Source organism: Rhodnius prolixus, unplaced genomic scaffold (genome assembly GCF_049639745.1).
Source record: "Rhodnius prolixus isolate KJV_2025 unplaced genomic scaffold, Rpr scaffold_1, whole genome shotgun sequence".
In the NCBI taxonomy this organism is placed as follows: domain Eukaryota; kingdom Metazoa; phylum Arthropoda; class Insecta; order Hemiptera; family Reduviidae; genus Rhodnius; species Rhodnius prolixus.
In genome coordinates this window covers 25,782,986-25,806,251 of record NW_027411581.1, presented here as the reverse complement: position 1 = coordinate 25,806,251, position 23,266 = coordinate 25,782,986, and the positions used below count along the sequence as shown (strand labels likewise).

Below are 23,266 nucleotides of genomic sequence, written 5' to 3'. Positions count from 1 at the left end.
AAAAAATGTTTTTTGTCCATTTAACACCATATAAAAGACTTCTTGACCTATGATTACGGTAAGAATATCTTGCCAGGGTGTTGGTCTAGTGGTCGAGAGCGTCGCTTTGTAAGTGGGAAATCCCCAGTTCGAATCCTTCGCAGTCATTCATAATACTTAATATAGTCATAATACTTTTTTTAATAAAGTGTAGTCATACGCGGGATTCGAACTGGGGATCTCCCACTCACAAAGCCACGCTCTTGACCACTAGATCAACACCCGCCCATCCCTGGCAAGATACCGTAATCATAGGCAGAGAACCTCCCAAAACGTGTATTTCTGGTGGAAAATTAATATTGAAAACCGTTCACGAACTGATAAAATTGTAACTTTGATTTTAAATATCTCAACAAATATTAGGGATATCGAAACTGGGTTAACGTCATTTTACACAATTTTTTATGTAGTTTTCATAATCATTGTCAAAACCAGTGGTCCTCATGAAATCCCAATCAGATTTTTAGCCGTAACTCCGCGAAAAATGAAGATACAGCATCGGGGGTGGAAAATTTGAAAACTAGACCAAAAAAGGCATATAGTTTACTTTCATGGGTTTTTCATAATTCCGCTTTCCTAAAAAGTTATTAGCGATTGGTGCGTTTTAAATGGATCGCCCTGTATAATAAAACTCATTAAAACTATGTTGATACCTTATACACACCTTTATATAAGGCGTTAAATGGACAAATAACATTTTTTAAAGGTTCGATAAGGTAATTACATAATTAGGATAGGCTTGAATGAGTGATAAAAACATTGGCGATGAAAATGCGAGCTGTTGCAAGTCGTTCATCTGATCGCGCTCCTTCAGGTGCACAAGACTCTGCACGATCATAATTCCGTTTTCCTAAAAAGTTATTAGTGATTGGTGCGTTTTAAATGGACCACCCTGTATAATGTCAATTACGCACGAAATGTTTTTTCAAGAAGAACATCCAACCGGACATTTCGTGAGATAGAAATAAAATAATAAGAAAAGTTTTGGATTTCTGGCATTGAAACTATAGTTAGCAAACAAAAATCGTTAATAATTCGATTACTCAGTAAGGCTAAATTCGCTCCACTCTTCTTCTATTCGGGAATTTTATTTAAATATTTAGTTCCAATCAAATTTCAATGGTAGGTAATGAGACCGCTCATGACATGAAACTTTGGAGCGAATATGTTAAACTCCTCTACCCTCGCGACAAACTGACAAACACTCTGATGAATACCCAGTTTTGTGATCCCAGCATCTTTAGAAGGGATTTCTCTAGTGAAAACTCAAATTTGAAAAAATCTAATCGATCCCAGAACCTCCTTTTACTGGTAACAAGAGAAAACAAAAAAAAAAATACATTTAACAGTTTTCTAGAGGCTGAGAAAAGGGGTATATTTTGATATATGATAATCCTTTAGGCATGAAGATGGAGGTCCAAATGCCTGCAGTATTATTAGTGATTACCTTAAACGTTATATAGCTGTGTATCTCTATGTACATAACAGAACCATGGTTACCTTGGCAACCTTGCAAATGCCAATATGGGCATTTAGGTGGAAGGAACCAAGTAACTAACTACAGCGTAGATTAATCGATTACCAAGCTGTTATTGCACTGATTAATATCACCAGACACTGACACTCCGTGTATTTCATCTGTTTATAAGAGATTATTCGCTCTTAAACTTTGTGTTCTTAATTTGAAATAAAAAAAAAGATTAGTCATTTTAATTATGATCTTCTTTAAAATAATTTATTTCAAACTAATGATTATAGTAAAAAAACCGAATAATTTTATTTAGTTCTTCCTGTAACGCAGCGGTTTTCGGAACAAAATTCAATGTATATCTCATGTATTCTTAATATTTTAAATAATTGTCTTACTAATGATCTTATAGAATCTTCTACATAATATTTAGGTCTTTGGAAGGAGAGGTGAGTTGGTACTAAGGAGTGGTTGCACCTAACTTCCCTTCCGGCACCTTCCGCTCTTTCTAGAAGTTCCCTGGGGAACCCGGATATTTCCTCACAATTCAGTGCTCTCCTCTGGACCAGTGTCAAGAGAGGTATGATAGGTCTATTTAGGCTGAGTAGAATACTCTGTTACCAAAATAAATAAATAGAAATAACAATAACTTTCGATCACCATGTGTTTTCTCTAATTACTGCAATTTGCAAAACAAAGAAAGGTTACACAGTTTGTGCAAGCGCAGTTATCTCAATTTCGATAACTTGCACTAAGCTAAAAATTGATATTGCTCTTAAATGAGGAAGAAAGTTAGGGATTTTTCATTAAAGTAATCGCCAAATACTGATTAAGAGTCGTGGATGGGGGCAGATGCACATACTTTACTGCTTAATTTAAACAAATAATAATAAAATAAAAAAAATAAGATAAGTTAGCTCGACCAGGGGATCAAACCGGATATCTCCTACTTGAAAAAAAAAAATCATTGTGCAAATCACCATTATTGACTGAAGAAGTTTTAAAATTTTGTCAAGTGTTCTAATAGTAACTGCAGTGGTTCTACACAATTGGCCCACATTAACGCAGGCGCCGGCAATTACTGAGAGAATTCTGGGAGGTGATAGAAACTAGGCGGAAGATTGAGATGCTATTTTTGGAAAAAACAAAATGCACTTCAGCAGATGCGCGGCCATTGGTGGCTTAACGGAAACGAGCAAGCCACTGCCTCAACGTTACTATCCTCAGTGTTGTCCATAGGAATGTTATTCCCATGGGAAACGTCCCATGGGATGGGATGGGATGGGACAGCACACATTTGTATTTCCCATGGTAGTCGATACTTGATATTGTAAAATAAATTTAGGCTGAAATTAGCAGTTGCGTAAGTGCAACAAAATAGAATTCATTCATCATCTATGTAACTGCATGGTGCTATGAGAAGGATTTCGAGTCTAAAGAATAATTCAGGTTTTCCTAGATTTTTTAAGTGTATATCAGATTTGCATGTAAGATGAAAATTGTGGAAATGGTTCAGGGATTACCTGGATTAACTGAATTATTAGAAACGGTCGATGAACAGGAAATTGATAGTGTGCTGAATGAGCAGAGTGACTCAGAAATAGAATGAGAGTGTCAGAATGATTCCGAATTGTCATACTTAGATTATACTTTTGAGTGTTAAAGTTAATAAAGTTAATAAATTTTGTCGTTTTGCTTGTCTCTTTGTAAATGTAGTCCTATTTAGTAGACACTAAACGTAAACTTTCATAAATTTAATAATTTTATTTGAACTGTATTCCATATTAATATTATTATGGGAATCCCGTGGGATGGGATGGGATGGGACAGGCATAAATTACCATGGGATGGGATGGGACAGAAAAATATGTCCCATGGACAAGCCTGACTATCCTACTCTTCAGCAAAACGCATTAACAATGTACGCCTCAACGAGAAGATGGAATTTATATCCAATTTAAGAAAAATAAAAGTCCATTCTTTAAGGAAACCATTTTGCTGCGTTCTAGCAGGGATAGTGGCTGAATTTTAACTGAACACAACTGAAGCACTTATTTGGAGTAGCCAATAGCCACTTGTTCTCTTTGGCTTCAGGAAGAATTACACGTTCAACATAGCAGCGATGTATGGGAATTGCTGGTATGCTCCTCGCGCTGAGATGCACGTCTACGAGAGAGTGATAAAATTATAATCTGTTTCTTTAAAAGTCAAATTAAAGAAATTTCCTTGGCGCAGAATTTAAGAATATCCTTGGGTGGCTCCTAGAGAGTTGTAAAAATCTCTGATTGTTCTTTTTTTTTGGAGAAAGGAACTTCTAAATACTACTACTCACAAGACCATCACACTACTTTTCGGACTCAGGTAATCTTTACAAGACAATTTCTTGTGAAAAATGAAATTCAAAATACAACTAGATCTCCATCTCTACTTGGCGCAAATATGAGCAGAGCAATATTCTACATAAAATACCTCCTCTTCTGAGAGAGACAAGGAAAAGTAAAAAGAAAATATTTACCTAGGATGAGGTTCCTGTTCTCACCAAAATATACCCCAGGCAGTTTTATGATGAACTAGCTCCTCATGATTCCTTCAACATTATCTGTAAAGAAAAATTATATAATTAACAATGAATTGAATTACTGCATTTCCAATTACATAGTTTTGTGTTTTTCCAAACCATTAAATATAATTATAAGAGGAATACCTATTTCAATTTACCCATCAATCAATAATTTACCTGTAATAATTTCAGTTAAATGATGCGTATCGTTTTTTAATTTCCTGTGTACGGTATGATGGTAAGTGGTGGCAGCAAAAAATAGAAACTAGATCAAGTCTACTATGATCTAGCATTACATCCCCAGGCTGGCTGAAACTGTTCCAAGTGCCTTGCAGGTTATAATAATAATAAAACTACCTTCATTCCGACCTTCAAACTTTAATTTACATTTTTCACCGCCTTATTATACTGTATAATAGTTTACGCGAATCCGAGTTTATAAAAATAAATGTTTAAAAATCATTATGCGGTACTAGAAAGATGGAGTTATAACTTCTTAACTCCTTATTATAGTCCTGTAATAATGACTTTGTTTGACCATTACAAAGGGCGTAACTAACAATTAGTGTCAAACATTAATCACGTGACCGGATAACGACCATAACATCCCGTAGTAATTGGTCGGAACTCTGCGGAACGTTCGCATTAGTGGAAATTCTTCTTTCTCAAATACAACCATACTTGTGTAAAAACAATATAACAACCAGCTGCAAAAATTTACAAACACATCTACATACATCAAACACATAATTCGATGAATTACATAATTAATTTGCGCTGTATTTTATTTGTTTTTATTAAGTTGATATTTTTTTTTGTGTGGAAAGACCCAAATTGGACACATGTTTTTCAATAGTTAAAATATTGTCCCACCTTTACTGTTTGTCTCAATTTGCCAGTAATGGTCGATGATACTTTAGCTTTACAAGTAAGAAATTAAGGGCATCAGTTCGTTTAATAACCAGCAAGAAAGGTCACTCATTAAATGCAGTTTCACATAGTAATAGTCTACCATTACAAAGATATTCTTGCGATTTTAATAATACCCCCTTATCAATCAATATTACTATAACATTAATTAATTCCAAAAACATTTATAACAGATTGACCTGCAATTATAAGTTGAACTATGAAAGGTTTAGACCTCATTGAATCAAATCAACTCGTAATTTTGCCTAACAAAAAAAAAAATTGAAATTTATAATTTTTTTAATTTTGTATTGATTGATTGATTGATTGATTGATTTTTTCTTATTCATATGGTTCATCAATATTTCGAATCAATAAATAATATTAGTGAGAGTGCGTTGGTCTGCAAACGAGGTACATATTTTCTGAAGTGTTCATTATTAAATCTTTTTCCGCAGTCCTTTCAGTAGTTTGAACATAAAAGAAAAGGCTTCACGCTGAAAATTTAGATAACTTATTGAATTTAGAATTTTGAATGAATTAGAGTTTTGGAAAAGTAAAAACTAAGAAGCAAACTGGTGATTTAATAATTACTGTATTTGTAATACAGTGCAGAATTATAGTGTTTGTAGTTAGTAGTGTTTGGAATGTTGGGCTGAACTCCACAATCCGAGTCCGTAAGTTTTAGTAACGCGTTATTTATAATAAGTGCTTTGTTGTTTAGCGTCAACTGTGATCGTTACCAGCAGTAATTGAGTTTTTGAGTTCCTGCCGTTTAAGACGTTTCATGCCAAATGCCTGTCCAAATATAGTCCGAGTTATCTTACAGTATATTACAAGAAAGAGCAGTCCGGTTATAGTAAATTAGAAGGTCATATCTGAGAATGAATGTTAATTCGTTTGCTTTAATTTTCAGGGTTGTATCACCTGCACAAGTGAAGACGTAGGTGAATGGAAGAATTGGAAGGCATTACAGTTTTAACACTGAATTTAACATTTTCTTGAATATACAGGGTGACCAAAGTTATATGCTCCACCCACTTTTTTTTTTTAAATGGCAGGAAATTTCGAAAAATTAAAAAACACGTATTTAATCATTTTTAGTCTAGTTAATTTTCAGTGATTGACCAATTTTTTTAAACCCTTCTATCTCGAGATACAGCATCCAACTTTTGTTTTTCAAATGGAACGTTATATTTTTTGTTGCACATTTTTGTAGTAAACTGAAATTTGTTTTTCATATTTTAAATTACCATAACTTTTGAAAAACCTAACCGATTTCAAAAAAAAATTTTTTGTTGTTTTTAGGGGCTCAAATACTACAAAAATATGTAACAAAAAATATAACGTTCCATTTGAAAAACAAAAAACCTCGAGATACAAGGGTTTAAAAAAATGGGTCAATCACGGAAAATAAACTAGACTAAAAATGATTAAATACGTGTTTTTTATTTTTTCGAAATTTCCCGCCGTTTAAAAAAAAAGTGGGTGGAGCATATAACTCTGGTCACCCTGTATAATACTAAATTATATTGTTTTTGCGATTGATGTAAAAATAAACACCTACAAATGAAGCTCCCACAGCAATAATGCAACAATTTTTAGTCACCAATATTTTAAGTGATTACTTCACTAAATTCAAAATTAATAATGCGATTAACATTGAGCGCTTGCAGAAAAATTTCATTTTATCACCTTGTCCTAGTCCGATTTGTCGTAAATGACAGCAGCTTGCTAAAAGTCAATGCAATCAGTTCTTTAAAAAATATTTCGGGACAAAAAATACATTTTGAGAAGTTAATATACACATTACATTGATAGGCTCTTTTTTTTTTTTTTTTTTACATGTTTCTTAATGAAGTCAACAATGTAGAGATTTGAGATTTGATTTACATATCGACAAATATTAGTACACCTCTACTACTTGTGAATTATCATTATGCAAAGTGTTGGTTGGTTTTTTTGACCACGTAATTTGCAGCAACGTTCCAGAAGCGTCACAGATTGGGCTAATCAAGTAGCAATAGAAATATAAAGGAGTAATTCAGGCCAACTGGTGTTAAATATTATTACAGATTATTTTTTTTTAAACAACGGCGACATGCTTTGGGAAGTCTAACTGCAATTTAGCGTGTTCACTTTAATTTTGCTATCGTCAGTGACATATCGCCCAGCAATAACTCTGTTTTAATGATTTTTGTTTTTTGGTTAAATTTAAGGCGTGGCATCATTTAGGTCATTGACTTTCGAAGACTTTGCGGAGCCACATCTGGACAGTTTTCTCTTGTAGAGGCTTCTAAGAAGAGAAAACAGCGCCTGCTGTTGAAGGCTTTGGCTTACTAGCCCATCGCACCACCAACTAAGTCCTAAGTAGAATATTAACTAAGAGTTTCTACCATTTCATTTGAAAAAATAAACTAGTTATTTTAATAAGGTAAGATTTCTGCGCATCTTCTTTGAAGTCTCTCAGACCTACTTTTCTTCTCTAGCTCCGTCCGCTTTTCACCACTTGGTCCACCAAAACTTTATATATAACCTTATATTTTTCCAAGTTCTCTTATCCTAATACAGGTGGTAATTATATCTAATTCCATATCAAAATTTTTCTCTCGTTTGCCGATTATGACCATGCTTTTGTTTATTATATTTTCAACCACATTCCTAACTGCTTCAGGCTTGAAAAGAGCAAGTTTGGTACGAATCTCGCTCCTAATCATTAGCTGTGATAGGCTGTCCGAGGTCACTCCCGTGGTTTGTGAGGGAACAGTCCGGTTAGTTAAGAGAAACGAGGTTCACTATTTCCTTGTATCAATCCTTGTTATGAAGGTATTTAAAAGTTATAGCCGATTAGAATGAATGCAAGAAAATTATTAGAGAAGGATTACTTGATTTTAATTTCAGTTCAGCTATAAGGATGGCAGGAATATAAAGTGCTGATCCATCCATTAGTTGTAAGGTTTATGTAAATAGTTGTATATAGTAGAGGGATAAATGTGTGAAGCGAATGTATTTATAAGTAAGAATGGAGAGTGATATTCTAGTGATAAGCACCTAGACGATGCTGGCTGCATGGCGAAAGCCAATGCCAAAAAAAAAAAAAAATCAGTCCTTGTTTCTAGGGGTCCATATCTATTGTCTAAACGTTCTTTATTTAATTTTTAAGTTACTGTTCATTATTTTTGGTGAATAATTCATTGTTTCAATAGGATTTTCAATACGATTTTTCAATTGACATTTATTTTTCAATACTATTAATTTTTAAGATTTAATTTCTTTTTTATACCATAAAAGTGTCTGTTCTTAGTTTGACGATTGAATAGACTAATAAATATTGCCTGTCTACTTTATTAGTATGTTATTATAAATCTTTAGTACGTAAAAGATAAAATCTGTAGAATTTTGAAATGTGTTTAATGTCGTGAAAGTAGAAATCGGCACAGGAATTAAATAAGTTGGTAGTGGCTTGGCGAAGGAAGTTTTCTTGATGGGACACCCGGAGCATGAGGAAGTAGAAGTAGTTGTGGCAGAGAAGATGTGTGCTTTATTTTTGTTTGAGAATGTGTTGAACGTCACAGGGCTATTAAGGTTTATTCCGCCCGGTGAGGCAGAACTAAAGTGCGTGCTCGATGAACGCGATGTAATATATATATATATATATATAGTTTGTGTGTGGTGTTGAGAAGTAGCAGGGTGTGATGGTGGAATATCTGCTGGTGATACAAAGGGAGAAAAGATGAGAGATGTTGAAGTGATAGAAGCGACAGGATGAGGAGAGATAGTGTGAGCCAAGGATTGTGTATGATCGAGGAGGATAGGAGCCATGTTGGTTGGAGAATCAATGGTGTGTTGTGTCAACAGAGAGCGCGTTGCCAAGCGTTGCCGGCACTCCCTCGGCTCAGCTCCTATCTCCAGTACAATCCTCCACGAGAGTTCTCTTCAACTCACTCCATCCAGCCCAACAACTCCTTCTCGTTCTGCTCCCCAACTCTTCACTTCACCCTCAACACAAACCTCCACCCTTTCTACGCTACCTCGCTCCTCTATCCTATTTCCTCACAACTCTGACGTCACAAGACTATCTCCTCTTATTGTACCATATATCAGGAATAGAGGGATGTTTGCCAACCCCAAACTCCAGCTCTATCCTTTACTTTTGGCCCAATACTCTCTTCACTAGAATCCACCGTCCATTACTTACAAGTAGATAAACAATATATCATCACAAACACAACTACGGAATTTTTATGTTAACAATGGCTAAAGAAAGACGGTCGACAACCCCATTCCAAAATCTTTCTATCTTCCCAGCTGGCCGCAACTATCACCACCCTGTCCAATAGTGGATGATACATAACTCAATGTATTTGGAAAAACTTGTATTTAAAGAAATAAACCTTGTGCATTATATCAGACTACAGCAAACAGGACATTCATCTTATCTGGGATGAATTTATATATATACGGGTCAACAGTCGAACTTGGTCAATATATACGAAATCTTTAATCAGATGCACCCCTCACTTTATTCCGGCTACTCTATATGCTAACCACGTTTAGAATCCCCTCGTTCTGCAGTATTCCAATAAAATTAACGAAACACTATCTGCTCTGAATGTTCACTTTTAAAAAATATGTTTTGATTTTTGTTTTTTTTTGACTAGTATTAAAAAAAAAAATAAGAACTTCTAAGAGAAGGTATTGTAATGTAATCTTACAGATTTTCAATTTTGAGTTCCACCAAAAATACTTGTGAGGCCAAAAAAATTTTATGTGAAGCTTGTGTGTTGGTAATCCAATTTATTCGCAATGGTGCCAACATTAGATGCGGTAATAAGTTTTTGGATGAAATCAGTCAACTAGAAGTGCCACTTTGAAGAATCGATTCTTCAATTTAACTCGAAAACAGTTTTCACGATTTTCTTTACACTTGGAATGTTAATTGTAATCTTGAAAATCGAATTGAATCTTGAATTTGAAACATTTTCGCGATGCTTTTCTCTAAGACCGTACAGTACTTATAGGAGTTCAATATGTAAGCCAAATTCAGAATTTGGGGGGGAAAAAATCAGTTGAAAGTGTCACTTTACTGAATAAATTTTATGGTTTTTATCTTATTAACTGGCTCTTCTCGCGGTTGTTGTTCTAGTGGTCAGGAGCGTGGTTTTGTAAGTGGGAGGTTCCTAGTTCGAATCCCGCATAAGGCTACTTTTTATTTGTTAGAAAAAATTGATTATAGTAAAGTATGAGCTTTCGCCACCGTCCACGACACTTGATTGGTAGTTGGACGTAAAGCCACGCCTGAAAAAAATAGGCGATTACTTTACTTACTTTGAATGGCTCTTCTTTTAGTCCTAATTATAAGTTTTTGACTTAAATTTTCAGTATTTGACAAATGAGTATTATTTTTTTTTTTCTAAACTCTAGTTCAAGAACTGATCCCCGACTCGAGCGAGTTATTTTATTTACGGCTAACGAGTTTTCCCGCATTGATTAATTAACGGGAAAATTATTTTAAATCTAAAGGAGTTGAACTATAATTACTGTTATTGTAAATATTAATCCAATCACTGACGCTTAGTTTCATCCTAACTTCAGACATCCACAAACACAAACTTGAAATGTGGTATATGTTAAATTCAGTATTTTTTTTTTTTTTTTTTGCGCAACAACAGCTGAGGTTATTAACGCCCGGAGCTTTTTCCAGTGCACTGCCGGCCTCCGGACAGTGTTCTCTCGTTACAGACAACACTGTCCATCACCGGACAGTGAGCTGTAAGAAGCTCCTAGGAAGAGAAAATCTAAGGGTCAGCTGCTGGATTCGAACCCGGGACCTCCGCGTGGGAGTCCAGTATGCTAACCTCATAGCTAATCCCTTCCCTAAATTCAGAATTTATAATTAAAATAATCAAACATCTAATAACACAGCTGCAATCTTCTCTTTCGACACTTTATTAAAGGGATTGCTGGATAATGTCGCTCACAGATTTGACGAAAGATTAATCCCTAATATTTACATAATTTAATATATATTTACTTTGAATTTTTGTGTTTAATTATAAGGTCTTTTGCCTCTCTTGGACGATATTAGTGTTAATAATTGCTGTAGTTTCATAATAGAACCAGGCAATTTCTAATACTGTTTATGAATTCAAATATTTTTTGAATTTTAGTTAGATTCATTTCTGGACTAGTTTTCGGTCATACAATAGATATTAAATTTCTCATGTTCAGTAGTTAATTTTTTCTACGAACTTATCAATAATAGAGCAGTTCGACTAAAAGACTTTCCGCTGAGTTTGGCCAGATTATAGAAATAAAAAGTTAAAAATTAATCACAAATTACTAAAACCAATTCTATTCTTAATTTTAATTGCTGATACTTGGAGGACAGAATGTATGAAGACTTAAATAACTGTATCAACTCGTAGGTTTAAATTGAAAATAAGTTTTATATATTTTTAAATATAACAGTCCATTATGTTTAAATTTGTTTTTTTGTATGATTATTGTGAAAAATTAATCTAATAGCATAGAGCAAACGAAACAGGGATTGAAATTTGATCTCCCTTCACTAATTTTATATAATTATGGGACCATTATTTTTAGTGATTTCAGCAACAATATTTTTATATCTTTTTTCTGTACACCTAAATATTAGAAAGCATTTGATTCTTAAATCTATAATAATTTATGGTCAAACATTTACGTAATATGCAAATATTTTAGCTCTGATCTTATTGTCGAAAATCTGCAGTCAAAGTTATTACATCTATAAAGAAGATCCACTTAGTGTTAACATACTGGTGAGCAAAGTTGGGGTGGATCTGAGGAATGTAACTTATTTTATTCTCCAATATAGAATTTTTCCCAAAATGGTTGTATTCTCTTCCTCTAACGTGGTTCGTTGTAGTTATTTTACTTATTTTATGCATTAAAATAAAACTGATTCTCTCGAGCAAAACGTGAAAACTAATAATCAAATGTTATTGAATGAAACCTTAACACCGATTTGGCCCTCTTGCTGAATATTGACAAATCTACAAATTACAGTCTCTAATTAGTTAACATTAAGACGCTACTTCTACGATTAAAGTAGCTTTTCTTTTTCCAAGCAAAACCAAACTATGGCTGACAATGAAAGTGCATTGTTTACAATAGAAGGCCATTGACCGGGTCTTTGGGGCAAGCGTGCCACGGCCAACCAACTACCGGCTGACACACATAAACCAGCGCGTCGGAATAATATTATGGTATTCGGCCGTGTATGCCTTGCATATAAAGATGAGAGAACATTGCCGCCACAGTTTGTATTATAGGAGGCAGCACAGTATACACACATACACCCAGACAAAAGGGAACGGAAGTGGTTTTGGTAGTGAGTGAGCGAGATAGAATGATACAGGCTTCATAGTGGAGGCGGCCAAGACTGGAGGCGGCTCTTGGTGGGGGCAGATATACTGCGCATGTGCTGGGCGCCCCTTCGAGTAGAAGACCAGCACAATGCAATACACTATTACCCTTCTTAGGGTCACTTTTCAATGTTTTCCTTCTGCACATATTACATCCAAATACACCAGTCTACGATGGTGAATAGAATACTTTTCGCTTCTTTGATGTACTTGTAAATATAACTTGCAGTCTCCACATAATTTAGTAATCAAAGTTAATTTTGTAATCACTATTTTATTTTTAGGCTAGGTTTGCCTCACAAATTAGCTAATTTTCTTCTTTCCCCGATGTCGATCAATTCATTTAGAGATTGAAGACTAGAGTTGAATCTAATACTGAGCATGAATTTAAAACTTCAGCATCCAGGACGTGGAAAATATAAATAAATAAAAACATAACTGGAAGTATTGATATCGATATATTTTCTGAGGCCTCTTCATAGCATGTTTAACAGTCAAAAGGTGCTTACTACTAAGCAAAATACTTTCTTGATTATGAGATTAAAGAACAGGGAATTGTACAGAATTTATTTTATTCGAAAAAGTGGATTTATTAACATAAAAATTAATTGTAAAATATAGAAATAATGAAGAATTTCACAGTCCCATCTCTCAAACATAAATAGCGCCGCCATGTTATGAGTCAAATTCTTTAACTTAAACTAATATTTCACTAACTCTCGGCAGAATGAAATTTTAACAACTTCACACTATTTTCTCCATTAAATAAATAAGTTTAGTATTCGTTCTGATTTAGTTTCTATTGTAAACTGGTAAAAGTTTTATCCTTTCTGAATATAGTAGTAATTGACTCCTAATATACCAATAATTATGGTTTTTGGTTTATTTCGACCGATGTTGATGGATGATTTTTGGGGAAATCGAGATGCGGTCATCAATAAATACAACTTTTTTCCTTTATACCAACTGTTGCACAGTTATGATGATATAGCTCTACATTAAACTTCACAGACTTTTTTATAATACCCTGAAGAAGGTAGTAAAAATTACCGAAACGTTGGTATAAAGCAAAAAATTTGTATTTATTGATTATCGCATCTCGATATTCCCCAAAAATCATTCATATACCAATAATTTGACTTGGTTCTTATTTCCTTTTAATTTTTTTCTAGCACAAAATCTGTTTTTAAAACAGTCCTGTTCATAACAGTTTGACTCTTTTTCTAATTTTGAATCAGATAATTTGATCGTGTATTAAGGTGAAATATTTGCTTGTTTTATTCTCAAAAGTTGGTTTTACACAAAATTAATAAAAATTCTTTATAAATTGTTAATTTGATTTTTGAAAAATCATAACATTATAGGTAATTGGTGCCATTATATTTTTTTTTTTTAAGAAAGTAATTCTGGAAAGATTTAGCAAAAATCGAAATTAAGAAGCTAGCAATGAAGAGAGTTGTTATTTGCTAAGCAGCTCGGCTGGCGCAACCACGGTACAGTTTTGGACAAGATTGGTTCTTAAATGGTAAAACAAAATAACACTGCAAGTTATTCTAGATAATTTGATATATCTCAGAAATTTCGCCAAGTTATTTACCTAGTCATTTCCAAAACAGCCGCGTGTTTTGTATAATAAAAGTTGATGTGCTAGTATGTGTGTAAGGGTGCGTATGTCCGTACAAAGGACAAACGTGGCCAAATCTAGTTTAGTAAACAATGAGTAGGAAAGTGAGTCATGCGGTAGTAGTAAAGAGAAGAGGCGGTAGGTAACAGGACGGCTGGTGAGTGGAGGCGGCAGGTCGCTCATGAAACATTCATAAGATGCAAAGTAACTCTGCCTCCACTACCGCCCCCCATTGCCTTGCAACTCACTAACGTAATACTACCTTCAAGCTGAACAACCCCCTGATGCAATGACCAGAAGGTCGAATGCTAACAATTAGTTGTCAGACGGTTGCATGTGTTTGGGCAGGTCGTAGTCTTTGCGTATGTATTCTTCGACGATAAATCTTGGAAGTAAGTAAGAAATAGACCACCATTAATATATTGAAACGCTTTCCATTCGATCTAATAAAAATTAGTGTGTAAATTAGATTCACCAAAATACTGAAGGTTAAGTTTATTGTTTCCTCAGCCATCATCAGCCATTATTTAGGCGTAATAGAGTTTATTTCGCCGTTACTTTCGGAACTTAACTGAGTTAGGTAAGTATTGTTATTATGGGATTGCTGAATTGAAAGATATTTTGGGCATTGCGAGATAAAATGTTTTAATAGGTTGTAGAGATGAATGATGTTTATCTGCCTCGAAATCAGTAAATGGATCAGTTAGATTTGAGAAAGAAAATTGGTTTTCTTAGAAATTAGTACAATCGTGTTCTGCGCCTAATATATTACGTTTTGGCCGATTAAGCAAATTTTGATAGAATAACATGTACAAAACATAAACAGTCAAAATCGGAAATACTTTTTTTATAAAGTATAATAATTTGATATATTAAAATGCAAAAATGCCAGGTAACAAACATCTAGATATGAAATTTAAAGTCAAGTCTGGAAATGCTGGCAAAACAAACAACGATTTCAGCTGAAATCAGTGCTTTGATAGAGGTTAGGCTAGATCCACTGGACATTTTGATCTGTACTTGGAAGGACGCACTCTTGTAATAAAATGTTGAAGTTGTTTTATTTAAAGCTCAGTATTCCTGGTTTCTTACTTTTACTGTCTAACTATTCAGGGGCAGATGGTTGTTGGCGGAAATGTACTTAATTAATCTCATACGATTTTAAGAAGATTATTATGAGATTATGTATGACGGAAAGTTTAAGAGGATATTTTGTGAGTTAGCTTCCTGTATTTGATAAACTTCATTTTCTGTTAATCTGTCTAATTTTTGTATTCTTACGGTTCTTAAGAGTGGAGTGATTGATGCATGGTGCAATGGATCGTATTTATTGATACAAAAATGAGCTATTATTTGCAACGATAATAAATCTATGCAGTGTTAAGTTAAGCAATTGTAATAGTGTTTGTGAATTGATTACATTTAGGAATTGAGAAGCAGTATTATATATTTGAATCACGTCCTCTAGAGCTATCCTCAAATCGGCTGTTTGGATGGTATGTTGCGGCAACCGTTATGAAAAGCAAAGGAATAACACGGGGTGGGTGACAGCAGTCTGATCTATGAGCTTGAACACAAATCGGTGCTAGGTTGAAGGCCACGAACTCTCCTGTTCGACTAGAAGAAGTGGACAGGGAGTTTTAACGGAGGCGGCCTACGCTACCGCCACAATTCCTGGGGAAATATATTAATTACCGTTGTGTGACGTCACAGGGTGTGTTTAGAAAGTAGAGGGATAGTGGAGGCGGTGGTGGTGGGGTGGCGGCGTCCGTGGGAGGGGCGGCAGAATCAGAGCGACGACGCGGTTCCAACATGGCTAATGGCCCTTATATCGATTCTTCAGCCGCCCGTCTCCCGCACCACGTGCGCGCTGCTTGTTTCTCTCGTCTCACTTTCTCACACCATATCGCTTGCTCTCACTGTCTCCCTCTTATGCAAATCACAATGGCGACCCCTAACACAACACACTAACGTACGAGCGCGCCTAACAACGCACATACACACGTACCCAACACCTCAAGCTTCTACTACATTCGCCAACACTCTTCTCTTCATAGACCATTCTCTTCTACTCAAACTCTAAACACCTTTACTTTGAATAATATAAAAATGTTCTCACGTTCAAGTCTCAAAATATATATAGAAAAGGAGAAATATTCTTTGTGGTCGTACGATCGTGAAAGGTGCGTTTCAAATAGCATAAATTAACTATTAACCCAGAAATTCTTCACGATCAAACTAAAATAAAAATTGAATTATGCAAATAAATAAAAAAAAATCACACCCAACATCTTTTTTTTTAATGTATTGTTCCTTTCCAGGATGTCTTGTAAGTTTACAAAATACTAAACTAAACTGTAACTTTTTTTGTCTAATCTCATGCATTATAATAAATTCAAAGTTTATCTGCATTTGCAATTATGGATAGAAAATACAGGGAAGAAAAAACTGTCTTGATGTCCAGGAAAATGCGTTTTAATAGGATTAATCTAAGGATAAAATATTAGGTGGAAGGGAAGATGCTCTTGAGCTCAGTAAATCCGGTAGCTAGATCCGGTCAAGCGCTTGAGAAATGTTGAGGGAAGATACCAGCGGACAGTTCTGATTCTGTCCAACGGAGGAAGCCTACATGGTTAATCATAGGCGATTATTATTTTGTACGTATAAAACGTACATCATTATGTGTAGTTTTTCTCACCGTTATACGTATTGGTGCCTTGATTATAGTATATTTATATTATAATTAATATAAGTAAACAGAAGCAATGGTATTAACACAGAGGAACCAGATTGTAGATTAAGTAGCGGAGAAATTAATGTATTTGGGACATGAGCCGTCGTCGACTACTGGGTTACCAGGAAAAAATGCCGAGACAATAGATTTAACATTGGCGATGATTGTCAGATATTCATAGTCAAGTCTAATTGTAGATTGTATTCATCAGCATAACACGCTCGTATAACTATAAATCTGTTTCTCTGGATAATGGAAGCCAAAATTAGTAGTTAGGCACGATGTTGAATGGAATTTTTAGCGTTTGGGTTCGGGTTGAAAAAGAGCTTTTCGAAGATTATTTCCAGGAACCGCAAGATGAAGGAGAATGCACTATTTGTTAGGTTATGAATCACAGGGAATTGAAAACATTTTTTAGGGAATTCAAAAATGATTGAATCAAAGCATAAAACCGTTTCAGACATTAAGTGAATTATTTTACGCAAGATTTAAGAAGGAACTCTAGTAAGACCACTATTATATATATCACTATAAGACCACTATATATATATATAAAGATAGAGTTAAATTACTCTAGTTTCAAGAAAGGATTCAAACCCAGCAAAAAGTTTGAAAATTGCTATAAATTCGTATAATAAAATAATATACCAGATTATTTTCTTAATACATTTTGTATGAAAAACGTGTGATTATAATAAAAAGTATTACATAAATGTATATATTAAGTTGTGACTATTAAAAACTGAATTATTTAGAGTTGAGCGCATTGTGCGATTATTGTTCGTGTGGGGGGGCCACATTTATGGCTAGAAATCATTAGATAGATGGCATGATATATTTATCTTCTATAATGCGTTGTTTGTATGAATGCGAGCTGAACTCAGACACAATAGTCTGACCGGCCAGTATCTGACAAGCATCGCCATTGTCATATCCATTGTCTGGGCATTGTTTCCTGGTTACCACTAGTCGACGGCTTATGTCCAATAGAACGTCCCAAATACATCACTCTATCCGCTCGTTAATCTACAGTGTAGTTCCGCTCGGCTCATTATGTCCCGGTTCCGGTCACCTTGTCGCTATGACCATTCTCCTCTTGTACAATCTCTGGTGGCGAGTCTCTACCACCTCCAGTGGTTCCTATATCCCCATATTCCTAACTTCTCCACCCTCCTTTCCCTTCGGCCCTTCTGTGTGTGTGTGTGTGTGTGTAGATCTGTTGACACTACGGTAGATCACTCCCTTTCACAAAACCAATAAATAACATCTTCGATTGATTTGCATCCCGTGTACACTTCCGTCCCTCTACTGGCTGTAATGGAGTAAACAGTAGTGTTGCCCTCAACGGTGGCTGAACAGTGACACATAGCCACATAGAGACGCATGCAACAATTTAACTGATTTATTATTTAGAGCCTCCTATGGTATATGCTGACCGCTACATCCGTCTGCCCAGTAGGAGCCTTGTTTTTATTTCTGTTGACAATCAAGCCGGTAACAGTGCACCGCATGCCCAATTCAACAAACCTGGTTATATAATTTATCTTCCAATCGCCGTTTCATTGGTTTGAAACAAGTTTATTTTATCCAATTTAATTTCCGTATATTCGACTTGTTTTTATCTATTTCCATTTTTATATGAAAATAAATATTGCATTAAAGTTTAACGAGGGTCGTTTGAAAAGTCCGTGCAAAAATAAAAACTACTTAATTTTTTGGGGTAAACCCTTTTTATTTTTCAACATAGTCTCCTTTTAGGCTTATACACTTCGTCCAACGCTGCTCTAGTTTATTGATCCCTTCCGAATAATAGGATTTGTTCAAGTCTGAAAAATAGCCATTCGTTTCTGCAATCACCTCCTCGTTTGAATAAAATCTTTTTCCCGCCAGCCATTTCTTCATATTGGGGAACAAATAGTAGTCCGTGGGAGCCAAGTCTGGAGAATAGGGGGGATGTGAAACGAGTTGGAACCCTATTTCCATTAATTTTGCGACCACAACTGTTGAGGTGTGAGCTGGTGCGTTGTCGTGATGGAAAAGGACTTTTTTGTGGGCCAATCGTGGGCCTTTTTCTTGCAGCTCGGTTTTCAAACGGCCCAATAACGATGAATAATATGCACCAATAGTTTTACCCTTTTCCAGATAGTCGATGAGGATTATTCCTTGCGAATCCCAAAAGACAGTCGCCATAATCTTTCCGGCCGAAGGAACGGTCTTCGCCTTTTTTGGCGCAGATTCCCCCTTGGTAACCCATTGTTTAGATTGTTCTTTGGTCTCAGGAGTGTAGTGATGTATCCATGTTTCATCCACAGTGACGAAACGACGCTTAAAGTCCTGCGGATTCTTCTGGAACAGCTGCAAACCGTCCTTGCAACACTTCACACGATTTCGTTTTTGGTCAAGCGTGAGCAATCGCGGCACCCATCTTGCGGATAGCTTTGTCATGTCCAAATGTTGATGCAAAATATTATTTACCCGTTCATTCGAGATGCCCACAGCACTAGCAATCTCACGCACCTTCACTCTTCTGTCATCCATCACCATATCATGGAATTTATCAATGATTTCTGGAGTAGTAACCTCAACAGGGCGTCCAGAACGTTCAGCGTCACTTGTGCCCATATGGCCACTCCGAAAATTTTGAAACCACTTATAAACTGTTCTAATCGAAGGTGCAGAGTCACCATAATGTTTATCAAGCTTCTCTTTAGTCTCCTGAGGCGTTTTGCCTTTCATAAAGTAGTCTTTAATCAACACATGAAATTCTTTTTCGTCCATTTTTGAAAATCACTCGACTTCCTCGATTCAAACGAATGCCAAACACAAAGAAATAGACCGATCTGGCTGAAACTTGGTGTGTGTTCTTCCAAGAGATGCTACTAACTAAACATAACCTCGATACGCGCCAGTGGTATCTCTCTGACTTTGCACGGACTTTTCAAACGACCCTCGTATATTGTTGAAATTCTATAATTTTTGTTAAGAGTTTTTTATTATTTATTAGTTTTATACTAAGTCCTTCATAGAGATAACAAAAATTCTGTTTTATTTTAGTTATATGTGACCTTAGAAATAATGACTATGAACTGGGATATCGCATCCCCCTCAAGAGATTTAATAGATAATCAAGTATGACATCAGTGTTTTTTCCCGTTCAAAAATTGCTTCCTTACGAAAAATTTGCAATTCCTTCCCTCTTTAGGACTGGTTTTAAGTGATAACTTTTCAACAGAAAGTTTTCATTCCTTCTATAGAATGTCTGTGCCTAGTTAAGTTGAAATCGGTGCAACATTTGGAAACCTTATTTATACATTCCGCAATGAGTTAATTCACTGTGAAAGAGATTTACCGCAGGGTGATTACTATACCAAGTGAACTGAACCAATAATAAAATCGTGAATATTACCAATAAAGTGAATAAAAGTAATGAGTTAACTCACTCAATATAATAAATATCGATATATTTTTTGGTTTTGTGTTTTTAGAGTTACGGTGGTTACATCAGGGCCCTTTTCAAAACCACTTTTTGTGCTAAGGGCACCTCACAGCGAACATTTCTAGCGCAAACATGAAAATTATTAAGAATACTACACTTATTTGCGTGCCATAAGATAAAATAATAAAAGAAGTGCAAATGAGATGGGTTTAAAAATTAATATTTCACATGAAAAAAGATTGTAATGGATACGAATTATAATTTACAATGCTTGGGCTAACGTAGGAAATACGCTATGAATGTTTTGGGTTTTTCTATTCGCTTAAATAAAACGAGTTAGGGACGAATGTTGGTATAGTGGTCAAGAGCGTTGCTCTTTTGTTTAGATCCAGAGTTCGAATCCCGCGTATGACTAATTTTATTTGTTAGAAAAAATTGTTTATAGTAAACTATGAGCTTCCGCCCCCGTTCACGTCACCTGAATAGGTAGTTGGACGTTAAGCCTTGCCTGAAAAACAAGTTATTCTATAAATAGAGGAAAGCTGAATTTAAATCTTTATGCTTCTTATTTAAAGAAAACAATCAAATTAAAAATGAAGTTTAAAGTTAGCAGGTAAAACCTGACAATCCTCATACACATTTAGTCGTGTGTGTGTGTGTGTGTGTGTGTGTGTGTGTGTTAGAGAGAGAACGAGGGAAGAGTAGAACGAGAAAGACAAAGACAATGGAAGGACAGTGAGTTTACCAAGACATACGATTTCCTGTGTTAAGGAGACGGCCACAGGATAAGATCGCTGCTGGCCCAGACATGTTAGAGATGGTTTTTGTGTCACTTCTCCACAGTTAGTCGATACAGCCTGACGAGTGCTTTGGGTAGACAGGACGTCGTCGGAACTTTCTGTGTTGAAGAAGAAACCTCCAATACAAAAACTAACCAGTTCTCTCTAACGTCAGTGACTTTTCAAATGTACGGACTATAACATTCAGCTGAATAGAAACTCGTTTCTTTAGTTAAAAAAATATATCCCATATATATATATATATATATATATATATATATAACTCCTCTCTCTTTCTCTCTCTCCATATATATGTCTTTCTCTCTCGTGCCCTACGTATATATACATATACTACTGAATTCGATAAACATATTTTAGCTATTCATTTCAGTAATAAATTGCAATAAATCGCTCAAAAAAGTATAACTTTCTCCAAACAGAAGATTCATGAGATTGATAATCTTAAATTTATTGCGGTTGAAGACTGTTTGCTAGAGTTATCACCAGATGAAATTAGGATGAAGGGAAAAGGCTATTTATGGCTCCAAAACAAACAATAACTGAGAAATAGAATAGAACTTCAATGGCGCAGTACAGTTAAGAAATTTGGAAAGCCAAGAGGGTCGACGCTAGCAAAAATTAAGCGAGGAAATTACTAGGACTATCGAAATATGCTTCGATACATAAGTTTGGGGCGAAAAAAGTCGTTGCCGACAGGTTACTTTACTTGAAGAAAGATGACGGAATTTACAACACCTGAGGAATCTTGAAAGTTAATACTGGAGGTATATTTTTCTGGATTTGACCGTCTATTGGTAAAACATCCGATAGATATGCCTTGGAAGGGTCTAGAATATAAAACAGAGGATATTTACTCTGTTAAGTGGCAACACCCTCTTAATGTTCGCCAGTATGCCTGCCTGCAAGGCAGGAACCTTGTGTTAGAAGTCCCTTAAAAACAAAGAAATTGCGATGACTGCTTTTGTGGTGCCATTAGTACTCGTGCAGTGGCCGCTACAAGTAGAAATTACATCGCTAATGTCCTCAGAAGGTTGAAGGCCCAAAAACAAAAAAAAAAAAAAAAGAAAATGCAAAATCTTGAAGAGATCCATAATTTCTCATTTTTGAAATTATTTTGAATTGAGACTGAAAAAGCTAATCAATAAACCCAAAATTAAAAAAACTTCATCGAAGAAGATAAAGTAAAACACACAATATTTTAATGAGTTGACAGGAACAGTAAAATGTTTGATTAATTTGGAGTTTTCTCCACATGTTTTCTCTAAATCTCTTGAGAAGAGATATTCTAATCGAGCTGATTTTCTATTTTTAGTATTCACGGATTTTGAGGAGCACTGAAAATAAAACAGAAATAGGCCAGTACATCTACAGATCTGTCGTAATTCCAAAACAAAAAAAAATCGCATTTGTTGCGAACATATCCTTAAGGGTACTTGTGGGTGTGGTAATTGGCTAGGCGTCCATATTGAACACAACATACTTTATATTTTAAAGGGATTAAGTACGAAAACTAAATTCCAAATTTGAAGTTAGACAGCTGACTGGAAAGGTCACTTTACCGAAGTGATATTTTTATTTAGCTCTTCATTTTTTTTACCGGTTCGTTCCAATGAACAAGTACACTGTACTGAAGTCAAGTAACTATCTAAGCAGTCACATTGAACCTTATGAAGTTGAAATTTTAAGAAAAGTTAGTTACGTAAATTGTCGAAGAGATGGTCACGTGAGTGTTCTACGCCAAATTTTAATTATTATTATTATTATGTTTAATCTGGCGTTCTGAAACTGGGTTCAACAGACACCTGGTTACGAGTGACTTTGTGTTCGACTTGAGGAAAGTTTCTTGCCAGGTTAGACTCTTGTATTTTTAATTCAAAATATATCAAACAACTACATATATAATATATATATACACGAGTTAATTTAACAGATCCGATTAACCCATCGTCGCAATAAATTTAACTAATCCTACAATAGTGCTTTGGAAAAGGCCATAAAAATGTGTTGATCCCTGCGGATTAGAAAACAATAGTAAAGGCTTAATGGAGCAGCTGAGTGAGAATCAGAAGACATTTAAGCGATATTTGCATAGTGCAGTTGGCGGTAGGGGGTGGCAACCAATGTGGCTGATGCTCAATATCGAGACACCCTTGACTGATTCAGTAGTCATTGCTTTGTTGCTTTGTACAAACACCGGGGACTACCGGGACTGTCCTACAGCCAGCGGACCGCCAAGCCGCCCCCGCCTCCTAACTTACTCCACAAATTTTGCTCGCCCAGTTTCGTT

The 23,266-nt window shown here is 35.3% G+C and overlaps 1 long non-coding RNA gene across 1 annotated transcript in view; it reads right to left on the bottom strand.

Annotated features, from left to right (window-relative positions):
* LOC141458128 (uncharacterized) overlaps nt 1-23,266 on the bottom strand; it is a 193,178-nt gene that overhangs the window by 77,932 nt on the left and 91,980 nt on the right. The window contains exon 3 of the long non-coding RNA XR_012460753.1: nt 4,023-4,106. This is a non-coding gene — a long non-coding RNA (uncharacterized lncRNA). The remainder of the gene's footprint in view (nt 1-4,022; nt 4,107-23,266) is intronic.